Source organism: Terrapene carolina, unplaced genomic scaffold (genome assembly GCF_002925995.2).
Source record: "Terrapene carolina triunguis isolate 2854851 unplaced genomic scaffold, T_m_triunguis-2.0 Scaffold139, whole genome shotgun sequence".
Taxonomy (NCBI): domain Eukaryota; kingdom Metazoa; phylum Chordata; order Testudines; family Emydidae; genus Terrapene; species Terrapene triunguis.
The window spans coordinates 11,353,898-11,365,833 of NW_020664490.1; positions in this window are offsets into that span (position 1 = coordinate 11,353,898).

Genomic DNA, 11,936 nt, shown 5'->3' on the forward strand with positions numbered 1-11,936 from the left:
GTTAGGCCCTTAAGATGCTGATATCTTCCCTCACTCAGGCCCTGCTACCAGCCTGCTTATTTGTCCCCTTCAATTGAGTGTTGAGAGCCACTATAGCTGGCACAGAACAGCAGTCATGAGTGAAAGAAGAAAACGCCCCACTGGGGCAGCATTCAGAAAAAGAAAGAAAGCAAAGGAAGCTTTTCTATTGAAGCAGGAAGGAGCTCTCCTGAGATACATAGACACGAATGTTCACGGTGAGCCTTCTGGCCCCAGTGAGGATGTGAGTGGTGAGGAGATGCCTGATCTTCCAGGTAGTCGGAGTGCAGGTGACCTGACAGCTACTGCAGCATCCATATCTCCATCTCAAATGGATGTAACCATGCACATTCCTGAAGAAAAGTGTAGATCAGAGGAGTGTGGTGGAGGCGCAAGAAGCAGCTGCTGCTGAGTTTAGATCCTTACATCTAGATGATCCAGGACTCTGGACCCACTTGAGCAATAGCCTGAGGGACTTCCTTGTACTGCATGGGCCACAGCAAGTGAAAAACTTCATGTTCCCCAAAGACAATGAAAATAGAAGTTTCCATCCAACGCACTACTGGCGTGAAATCCCCAATGGTGATAAAGTGGAGAGGCCATGGCTTATGTACTCAAAAACCCAGAATGCTGCATACTGTGTTTGTTGCAAACTCTTCCAGTCTAATGTTTCAGCCACATTGGGTTCTACAGGAACAAAAGGACTGGAAAAATCTGGCTAGAAATCTGGCATGCCATGAGAAGGCAGCAAATCACCAGAGAGCATTCCATAGGTGGAAAGAGCTTGAGATGAGACTAAGGTTAAAGGCCACCATAGATGATCAGCATCAAGAGAAGATTGCATCAGAGTCTCTACTGGCAAAATGTTCTGAAAAGGCTCATTGCCATTGTGAGAATGCTTGCTACCCATAACCTAGCACTGTGTGGCACTTCAGATCAGCTGTATGTGCCAAACAATGGAAACTTCCTTAAAATTGTGGAGCTGATGGCTGAGTTTGATGCTGTACTTCAGGAGCATCTAAGAAGAGTCACCACCCAAGAAATGTACACACACCACCACCTTGGGAAAACAATTCAAAATGAGATCATACAGTTACTGGCAACAAAAAAACAGAAGATTGTGGCAGATCTGAAGTCAGCAAGTCTGTTGTTCTGGACTGCACACCTGACATCAGCCATACGGAACAAATGACTTTAATGGTGCGTTTTGTAACAACAACAGAACCTAGTGAAAATGTCCCTGCAGTAGTGACTGTCAGAGAGCATTTTCTAGAATGTATTGACATTGATGATACTACAGGAGCTGGTATGACAAATGTGCTTCTTAAGAAGTTGGAAGATACAGGAATTGCGATAGCTGACATGAGAGGTCAGGGCTATGATAATGGTGCCACCAGGAGAGGAAAGAACAGAGGAGTGCAGACATGGATCCGAGAGTTAAACCCTCGAGCTTTTTTTGTCCCATGCAGTTCTCATTCATTGAACTTGGTGGTCAGTGATGCAGCATCAGCTTCTAGTGAGGCTGCTGAATTTTTTAATGTAATTCAAAGCATTTTTCTCTGCATCAACTCATCGATGGCAAATTTTGAAGCAACATCTGGGAACATCCTCTCTGACACTGAAACCACTGAGTGCCACACAATGGGAAAGTCAAGTGGAGGCGATAAAGCCTATCAAACACCAAATTGGGAAGATAGAAGATGCCATAGTTGCCATTATGGAGGATAATGCTATGACAGGAACTGTTCGTGGGAGAACAGTGGCAGAGGGAAATGGAATCACCAGAAACATACATAACTTCAAATTTCTGTGTGGCTTAGTGTTGTGGCATGACATACTGTTTTTGAAATAAATATTGTAAGCAAAGAGACTCCAAGGTGTTGACCTTGATATATCTGGAGCAATGGAACAACTGGATAAAGCAAAGTCATACCTACAGTCTTACCGGACAGATGAGGGATTTCAAAACGTTCTGAAGAGTGCACAGAAGTTGGCAGAGGAACTTCACACTGAAGCTATTTTCCCACCCATTCAAGAATACAAGAGTCACCGAAGAAGAAGACATTTTGATTACAAGGCACAGGATAATCCCATAAGAGACCCCAAACAACAATTCAAAGTTGAATTCTTTAACCGGGTGCTAGATTGTGCAATACAGTCAGTTGAACGTTTCATGCAGAACAATGTTTCATGCAGCTCAAGGAACACAGCAGTATATTTGGGATGTTGTATGATATTCCAAAACTCCTCACTATACCTGAAGACCTACACCAGCAATGCAGAGCACTAGAGACAGCGTTGACACATGATGACATGAGCGATATTGATGCGAGTGATTTAGGTGATGAACTGAAAGCCCTTTCAAGATACATTTCAGCAGAATCAACTCTAAAGGCTGTTCTGGAATATATGTGCACAAATAAGATGACCACCCTCTTTCCAAATGCTTTTGTTGCTCTGTGCATACTTCTAACACTTCCTGTAACAGTTGCCAGTGGAGAACGCAGCTTCTCCAAGCTGAAGTTAATAAAAGCACATCTACGCTCCACAATGACACAGGAGAGGCTGGTCGGCCTTGCAACCATATCAATAGAGCATGAGCTGGCCCAGACTGTGGACCTTCAGCAGGAAGCAGTTCAAATCTTTGCAACCAAGAAGGCACAGAAAGCACCACTTTGATTATTCAAACAGATAAAAATGCCAGTGTTTACTATGGAGACAAGAAAAGTTACATTTGCTGTTCAGGCGTTTGAAAGTTGTGTTACTTAAAATTTTTGAACAAGGCATTTTAAGTTGTTAGTTCTCCTTTATTGGGGGTAGATAGTAGAGCAGTACCATGAGAGGAGTAGAACAGGAAGAAGGCAGAATTGAGACCTTTCAAAGTTTTGGCCCAAGCGAGAGGGCATGGGGGCGTCATTTGTGCTCCCCGCCTCAGATGCCAAAATGTTGTGGTCCAGCCCTGTATATGAAGGGGTAAAGAGTGCTTTTTCTCCACACTATACATGATTTTATAGGCCTCTATTATATTCCCCCCTCCCCCATAGTCTGTTTTTCAAGCTGAAAAGTCTGAATCTTTTAAATCTCTCCTCATATGGAAGCTGTTCCATACTCCTAATCATTTTTGTTGCCCTTCTCTCTCTCTTTTCCAATTCTAATATATTTTTTGAGATGGAGCAACCAGAAGAAACTGGTCTACACAGAGTAGATCTGGAAATGGACTATACAAAGTGCTGTCAAATGCAGAAGTAAATTAGAAATTTTTCTTTTAATCTTTTAGTAATAGTTAACATGATTGTTAATTGTTACAATAATACATAATTATCAGAATTTGATTTGTTAATGGTGTCTTTCCAAAATGTCACTCAAAATACTCATTCTATCTAAATTATGTTTGTGAATGTTTAAATCAAATGTCTGATTCAGCAAATCCTCCATGTACACAGCTACCAGTAACTTTCAGCATTTGGATATTGTGAAGCTGAAATCATTAGAAGAGTGTGATATTCCTATATGTTAAAAACAATCTGACATTAATTTATTAAGGTGAAGTGATAACTTAGGAAGTAGTTTGCTGTTTGTGATTTACTGAGCTTGCAAATCATGTTAGGAGCCTTACAATTTAAAGATGTGACATAAAATGACTTCAGTGAGAAGAACTATGCTTCAAGAACTAGGTTGATTTAACTCAGAACATAATAAAATATATGGGATGAAAATAAAATAAAATATAAAAAAGGGAAAGCAGAATGAAGTCATGTTGGGACTAGCAGCATCTTTGTGAGGCTTGTCATCCTTATCTTGATAACTTGTTATACTGTTATCTTTCCCAGTACATAGACATAACAGCTGGTGATTAGATTTCACTCAGACTGTCAAAGGCAATCAAACAAGAAAGCTATATTTTTCATATGCCTTCCTTAAACTGTGGGAGATATACTGGCATCTGAAAATTAGAATTTTGCATGCAGTGGTTGAATAGGCTACTTCCTTGAATAATAACGTATGCATACAAGTCCATTTTGCAAGCACATCACAACTCAAATATCTGTTATCTACCATATTGCAATCCGACTGAACTGTGCTATTTTAGTATCTGTTAGCTTCATTTTCTCACATACGACATCTATTTGGGGCAGAGTGTCTTTCTTGTGTGTTTCATAGTTACTTTTCAGAGGTTGACATATCAAATAAGTATATTTAATAGATCTAGCTTACCTAAAGGCACAAATTTTCGACAGTGAGGGTGATTAATCATTGGAACAAGCTACGAAAGGACATGGTGTATTTTCCATCTCTTGAAATCTTCAAATCAGACTGGATGCCTCGCTGGAAGATTTGGTCAAACAAGTTAGTGGGCTTTTATTCCCAGTAACTGGGATGTTGGAGACAGAGATTCAAATCCCTATTTTGCCTGATTTGGAACAGAATTTTCAATCCTAGTCTCCCACCTATATGCCCTAACCACTGGGCTATGGAATATTCCATTATGGATTTCTCTCAGTATCTTCTGTTGAAGCTCTTCCATTTTGAATAAAATAAATAGTCTTTGGAATAGGCATTGGAACCGGGTCTCCAGTGTTTGTGCCAACCATGGGGCGACAGAGTCATTCTCCATATTTAAGGTGTTTTTTTTTTTTTAAATATATACAGCTTCTACTGGAGAAATTGAGAGAGCCCAACCCCAGAATATGATTTAGCTCAGTAGCGAGGGCTCTTGTCTGAGAGGGAAGATCTGGGTTCAAGTGTGTGCCCCAAAACAGGCAGAGTGGGGATTAGAACTCTGGTCTTCTACATTCTGGCTGAGTTCTCTAACCATTAGATGATATACAGAATGGGGGGAGTGTGACATGCCCAGCATTCAAATGTATACACCACTTACTCTATGTACATAGGAGCAGAGACGGCGCTAGCTTTTTTTGCCGCCCCAAGCACAGCAGGCAGGCTGCCTTCGGTGGCATGCCTGCGGGAGGTCCCCGGTCCTGTGGATTCGGCATACCCGCCACCGAATCCACGGGACCGGCAGACCTCCCGCAGGCAAGCCCCCGAAGACTGCCTGACTGCCGCCCTCGCAGGGACCGGCAGGGCGCCCCCGGCTGCTTGCCGCCCCAGGCACGCGCTTGGAGCGCTGGTGCCTGGAGCCGCCGCTGCATAGGAGTCTTCGCTACTCCTCCAAGTCAGGGACCAGATTGGGAAAAACTGGCACTACTGCTCCACCAACAACATACTCATGCTGTTAAAATGAAACCAGATTCACAACAGGTCACATTGATCTATGTCCAATCCCACCTCTTTTCTACCGTGTTTGCATGCTGTGACACTGGCTGATCATCATCCACACAGAAGCCATTATTTGATGCCATTTCCTAGATCAAATGTTCTGCCAGATGGCCTATCAAGGCTCACAAACATCTATTCAGGCTGTATAATCATTGAGTGAATGGAGTGACCTGGATATGGAGTATTGTTTATGGTACTGAATCTGTCACATTCATCTGTGAGAGAAGATGATCAGGTTACTATTCCAGTTTTCAGTCTTCTCAGGCCAGGCACTACGGTGCCTCCATAGTCCTTGAAAGGGGCTGAGCCCTTGTAGTGATCTATTCAATTTATATTAAACATTCTACAGAGGCTTCCTATTTCTCTATCAGTTTAGTTTGTTTGTCCACATTAGCAGGCCAGGTATTTGCCTGATCATAGCAGTAATGAATGCAGGCAGTGATCCAAGAAGAAATTCTTTGAGCAGACACCGGACGACCTTTCATTCTGTTGGCCACTGCAACGAACAGCTGCGTAGATTGCAGAATGGCTTGGTCCGTTCAATGTAGAAGGCTAGTGCTCTTCTGAGATCTAGGGAATGCAGTCAACGCTCCTCAGACTTATGGGGCTTTGGAAAAAAGATGGGCAGATAAATCTCCTGGCCCCTATGAAACTCGGCAGGAGGGCTGGGTGTGGACGCAGTTGGACCTTGTCCTTGTAAAAGACTGTATAGGGCGGTTCTGAGGTAAGTGCCCTAATCTCAGAGACCCTGCGGGCTGAAGTTATTGCAACCAAGAGCCCAACCTTCCAAGAAAGGAGGAGAGAATAGGAAGCCAGAGGCTTGAAGGGTGTGTGTGCCATGAGCTGGGATAACACGAGATTTAAGTCCCACGGAGGGACTGGGTCCCTGACGTGTGGATAGAGGTGCTCAAGGCCATTGAGGAACCTGGCAGTCATGCTGTGGGCAAAAACCGATCTGCCCTCTAGTGGCGGATGGAAAGTCAAAATAGTACCCAGATGGACCTTAATAGATGACAAAGACAGGCCTTGGAGCTTGAGGTGCAGAAGGTAGTCCAGGATTAACTGCAGCGAAGCCCGCCCGGGCCGAATGCCTTTATTTGAGGACCAGTACGTAAACTGTCTCCACTTAGCCGTGTAAGTCGCTCTAGTGGAGGGCTTTCTGCTGCCCAGCAAGACTTGCTGGACTCTGGCCGAGCACTCCTGCTCCTCCTCATTTAGCTATGCCACAGTCAAGCCATCAGATACAATGCTGCCAGGTTCGGGTGCAGGGGGGCGCCGTGGTTTTGTGACAGAAAATCCGGCCGGAGCGGTAGCTGAAATGGAGCCACCACCGAGCAGTCCAGCAGAGTGCCGAACCAGTGCTGATGTAGCCAAGCTGGCGTTATGAGGATCACCTTCACTCTGTCCTGCTTGATCTTCATGAGGACTCTGTGGATCAATGGAACTGGGGGAAAGGTATACATTAAAGCCTTCAACCATGGGAGCAGAAAAGCATCCGATAGAGAGCCTCTGTCAGACCCCTGAAAGGAGGAGAAGTCGTGGCATTTCCTGTTGTGTCTGGACACAAACAGGTCCACTCAGAGAGTACCCAACCTGTAGAAGATGATGCTGACCCCCTCCAGACGGAGAGACCATTGATGGCGAGACGAGAAAGTCCTGCTGAAACAATCTGCCAAAGCGTTCCTGGCCCCAGGGAGGTGTGAGGCTACGAGATGGAAGTCATATTGCACACAGACGTCCATAGCCCGAGAACTTCCTGGCAAAGGGCAGATGACCTGGCTCTGCCTTGCTTGTTGATATAGAACATAGCCACTGTATTCTCTGTCAGGACCTGGACCACCCTGTTTTTCAGGTGAGGTAGGAAGGCGTGGCAGGCCAAGTGGACCGCTTTGAGCTCCCTGACATTGATGTGTAGTGAACAATCGAGTCGGGACCAAATTGTGTCGAGCACCCAATGGTCCGAGGTCAGCCACAACCAGGCCGAACGGAAGGGGGGTAGACGGTCGAGGAAAAAGCAGGGGGGTGGATCCTTGGCAGTTGCTGGGGCGCCGTTCTCGGGCGCATCCTCAAAATGCCTGCTTCTGGCTGCCCTGATCTCGAGAGGGGCCAACCTCGGCAAAGGAGCGGGAAGACGAAAGGTGCTGTTGCTTAAACTCCTTGTCTTTCTCCTTTCATGTAGAAGCTGGACCGGGAAACGCCCCACGACTTAGATGGAGGCGGCGGCTGGAATGGCTTTCTAGCTGGTTGAGGGGTGTACAGGCCCAAGGACTCGAGGGTGGCATAGGAGTCTTTAAGGCTGTGGAGCCATGCATCGGTCAGCTCTGAGAAGAGCCCTGCTCCCTCAAACGGGATATCGTGGAGGGTAGTTTGCATCTCCTGGGACAACCCGGAGGACTGTGACCAGGAGTTGTGCCTCATGACCACTGCAGAGGCAACCACCCTGGTTGTCGAGTGCGTAGTGTCCCAGGCCATCTGGAGGGCGCCTCTCGCCACTGGCTTACCCTCAGCCACTAAGGTGGCAAACTCCTCGGCTTAATCCTATGGAAGGCCCTTCTTGAACTTGCTGATGGAGTCCCACAAGTTGAAATTGTACCTGCCTAGCAGGGCCTGACGGTTAGACACCTAAAATTGTGGGAGACAGAGGTGGATCCCTGGCTGGGCTAGGGGGTCTGACCACAGCGGTACCCCTGTGTAGCTCTGGGGCAGGCACGTGGCCTAACACAGGTCCTTTGCCCAAAGTCCCCTTGTCCTGCAGTGCCCACGGGCCCTTGGGCTTCAGCCGTTTCTTGGGCACCGGCAAAGGGGAATGGTGCTGGGTGTGTTCCGTAGCCAGCAGTGCACTGCACACTGATGCTGAAGTACTAGGCGTGGAGTTTGACCGGAGGGCTCTGAGGCAGGATGAAGCACAGCCTCCGTGAGGAGGGCCCTCAAGCGGATATCCCGCTCCGTGTGGGTTCTAGGGCGAAAGTTCTTGCAGATCCTGCACTTGTCTTTTCTGTGTGATTCCCCTAGACACTTGAAACAGCTGTTATGGGGGTCACGATGGGCATCAGCTGGATACACAATGAACATGGCTTAAAGCCTGGAGCATGGGGCATGCCCCACTTCGCAGCGACAGAACAAGGAGCAATCGTCTCAAGTTGCAGTGGGGGAGGTCTAGGTTGGATATTAGGAAACACTATTTCACTAGGAGGGTGGTGAAGCACTGGAATGCGTTACCTAGGGAGGTGGTGGAGTCTTCTTCCTTGGAGGTTTTTAAGGCCCGGCTTGACAAAGCCCTGGCTGGGATGATTTAGTTGGGAATTGGTCCTGCTTTGAGCAGGGGGTTGGACTAGATGACCTCCTGAAGTCCCTTCCAACCCTGAGATTCTATGATTCTATGAACTCCCAGCTGGGACTCCTAACTACTAAAACTATCTGACACTTAATGGTCAAACTAAGTACCTAAAAACTAACTACAAAGGAGACAGAACAATGGGCTGAAAGAATCGCTAACGTTCTTGCAATGCAAGACAAGGCATTCCAACTAACCGTCATGGATGGTAAGAAAGAACTAAGAGGGTGTACAGCCGGGGGTGCCTGATATACTGATGCATGAGCACGGCCCTCAAGGGGGCGCCGCAGCCGACCCTACAGATACTGTTACGGCAAAAGTCTCCGACGGCTGTGCACAGGGGCACGCACACACCTAGAATGGAATTGACATGAGCAAGCACTTGAAGAAGAACCACTGATTCCAGTGGGCTATGTGTATAAGGTTTACTCATCTGATTGAAGCAAGAGAGAGTCCTGTGGCACCTTTCAGACTAACAGATATATTGGAGCATAAGCTTTCGTGGGCGTCTGACGAAGTGGGTATTCACCCACGAAAGCTTATGCTCCAATACATCTGTTAGTCTTAAAGGTGCCCCAGGACTCTGTTGCTTTTTACAGATCCAGACTAACACAGCTACCCCTCTGATACTTGTCATCTGATTGAGAGTTTTCTTAGGGGAGTGCTCCTGCACCTGTAGTGAATGGGAGCAGGATTGGGCCCTAGACCCTTATCAAGGTTTAATTTGTAAATCTCAGCCACACAGAAAAATGCACACCAAAAAACTGCTCTCTGTTTGGAAGTAACTTTATTAACAGTAAGCACAAGACATGTATGATCACTATTACACTAGGATAATTCTATCCAAAGAAATGAAAGATTGATAAAAAAGTGTGTTGTTCAAACATCAGACTAAGTACATTGTTTTCAGGCAGCCCGAGTCACCCTTGACAGGACAAAGGATTTGGAAAAGCTACTTAACTGTGTAGCAAGCATAATGTTTTTCTCAATGTGATAGCAAGGCCTAGTTTGCCAGTTGGAGGTCTTAACGTGGCTTTGAACTCCCAGGCTTATGAAGGCTACTACTTCTGTCTCAAGAGGCAAGAGTACAAGTGGCACTATCCATGCACTAATTTGCACTGGCAAGTTTTTGGAATGCCAAGGACATCTGCCTGAGAATGACACTGAGGGTACGTCTACACTGCAAAGAAACCCCTGCAGCAGTGTGTCTCAGAGCCTGGGTCAACTTACTTGGGCACACAGGGCTTGTGCTACTGGGCAAAACATAGCAGAGTAGATGTTCCCATTTGGCTTAGAGCCCAGACTGAAAGCCAGCTAAGAGGGTGGGTCCCAGGCTCAAGCACAAGTGGGAATGTCAACACTGCTATTTTTAGCCCCGTAGCACAAGCCCCATGAGCACAAGCTCTGAGACTTGCTGCTTTGGGTTTATTGTTGAAGTGTAGACGTACCCTAAATCCCTTTTTACTGGATGATGAAGTTTTGCTCAGGCTGTGATAGTGGGAGGAAGAAAGGGCAGAAATCAACCAGAGAGAGAACTTGTGTATTTTACTCTTGTATATTTAGGCTTGGCAGAATTCGTTGTTTTAGAAATAATTTTGACAGATAATGTTTAATTTTAAGCATTTTTTCAATTTTTATTTATTTAAACTTTCACAATTGCACAAAATTATGGGTTTTAAGCATTTTTTAATTTCTATCAATTTAAATTTTCACAGTTGCAGGAAATTATGGGGCGGGGGGTGTCAGACAATAATTATTTAATGACAGCAGACATTGAGATCCAAAAAAGTAAAGCTTTCCTAACCACTAGAACACACATTTTCAACATCACATATGAAAATATACAAAGTAAATATACTCTCATAGGTTCACAAACTGCATTTTTCTTACTTCACCTATCTGTAAATTTTGATTATTATAGATGGATATTTTCACCACTGGTTTGTGTGTGTGCTGTGAAATTGATGTTTACTGACATTCACCAATAAAAATCTAATCCTTCCAAACCTTTGTATATTTATATATTCCATTTGGTACTGGTTTTACCCTCAAGTATGATAACTAATACATACCAATAAACAGCAAAGAACCCCTTAAATCCATAGGTTTGCCCCTCACATGCATACATCTTTGGAGGATTAGAGCCTTCATTACTATACACACTTTATAATCCACACAGAAAGGGGTTAATCTCCCCATTTATCAGCAAAATTTAAATAGCAGAGGCAGTGCTGTAATGAGATTTTGAATTACTAACAATGAATTATCTTTACAAAATATGCTGTGGTAAATTTATTTGTATTTTAGAAAGAATTATAATTAAAACAACTAAAATTGCCAAAATAAATGAAGAAAATGTAGTGATGACTTATCCCTGCTTTGTTAAATTTGTTCCCGTGCTCACTAATCTGCAGTGTCTCGCAGGCATGAGTGTGAATTAATGAGACTGTAATATTTTAGCACATTGTAATATCAGAAACATTTTGATTCAGATGACATGATAATGTATTTGAAAGTGCAAGGGGTTAGGATTAACCAAACTTCCATGGATTTCAATTTATGATGAATTATGTATTTGAAATTAACTGGTTGGTCTAGTTTTCCTGTGCTATTATTGTACATGACCATTTTAGGACTAACTCAGAATACAAAATAGCAGTATACATATGTAACAAAAAAAACCCAAGACTGCACATCAGAAAAAAGTTCACAATTAGTTGGAAGTATTCACACTGGCAATGAGGGAAGTGCAACTGACTTCAAGGGACACAGTGTGTAATTTAAAACAGAATTAAACAAACCAACCCCAAAATGGTTATTAACCAAGATGGCAACCCCATGCTCGGGCAGTCCCTAAGCCTCTGACTGCCAGAAGCTGGGACTGGATGATGGGATTGCTCAATAATTGCCCTGTTCTGTTCATTCCCTCTAAGCATCTGGCATCGACCACTGTCGGAAGACAGGATACTGGGCTAGATGGACCATTGGTCTGATCCAGCATGGCCAGTCTTATGTTCTAACCCAGGGAATCAATTTAAGGAGGAAGTATTTGATCTAATTTGCACAGGCAGTTGATTTTAAAATAAAAGCTGTATGTTGTCTTGTCTTGTGCAGGTGCTCTGGGGCAAAGTGGGTGTTTGACAGGAGTATTAGCTGACCCCTGCTAAACAAAGGGTTAACTACCCCTCAGCCTATCTTCTTGCAGAGGTGCTCAAAGGAAGGGGCTCTGAGAATGGTTGTTCTGGGAGGAGAATGCCATTAAGAAGGTAGCGCTCTGCACAAGGAGCCATGGCATTATGCTGCAGCC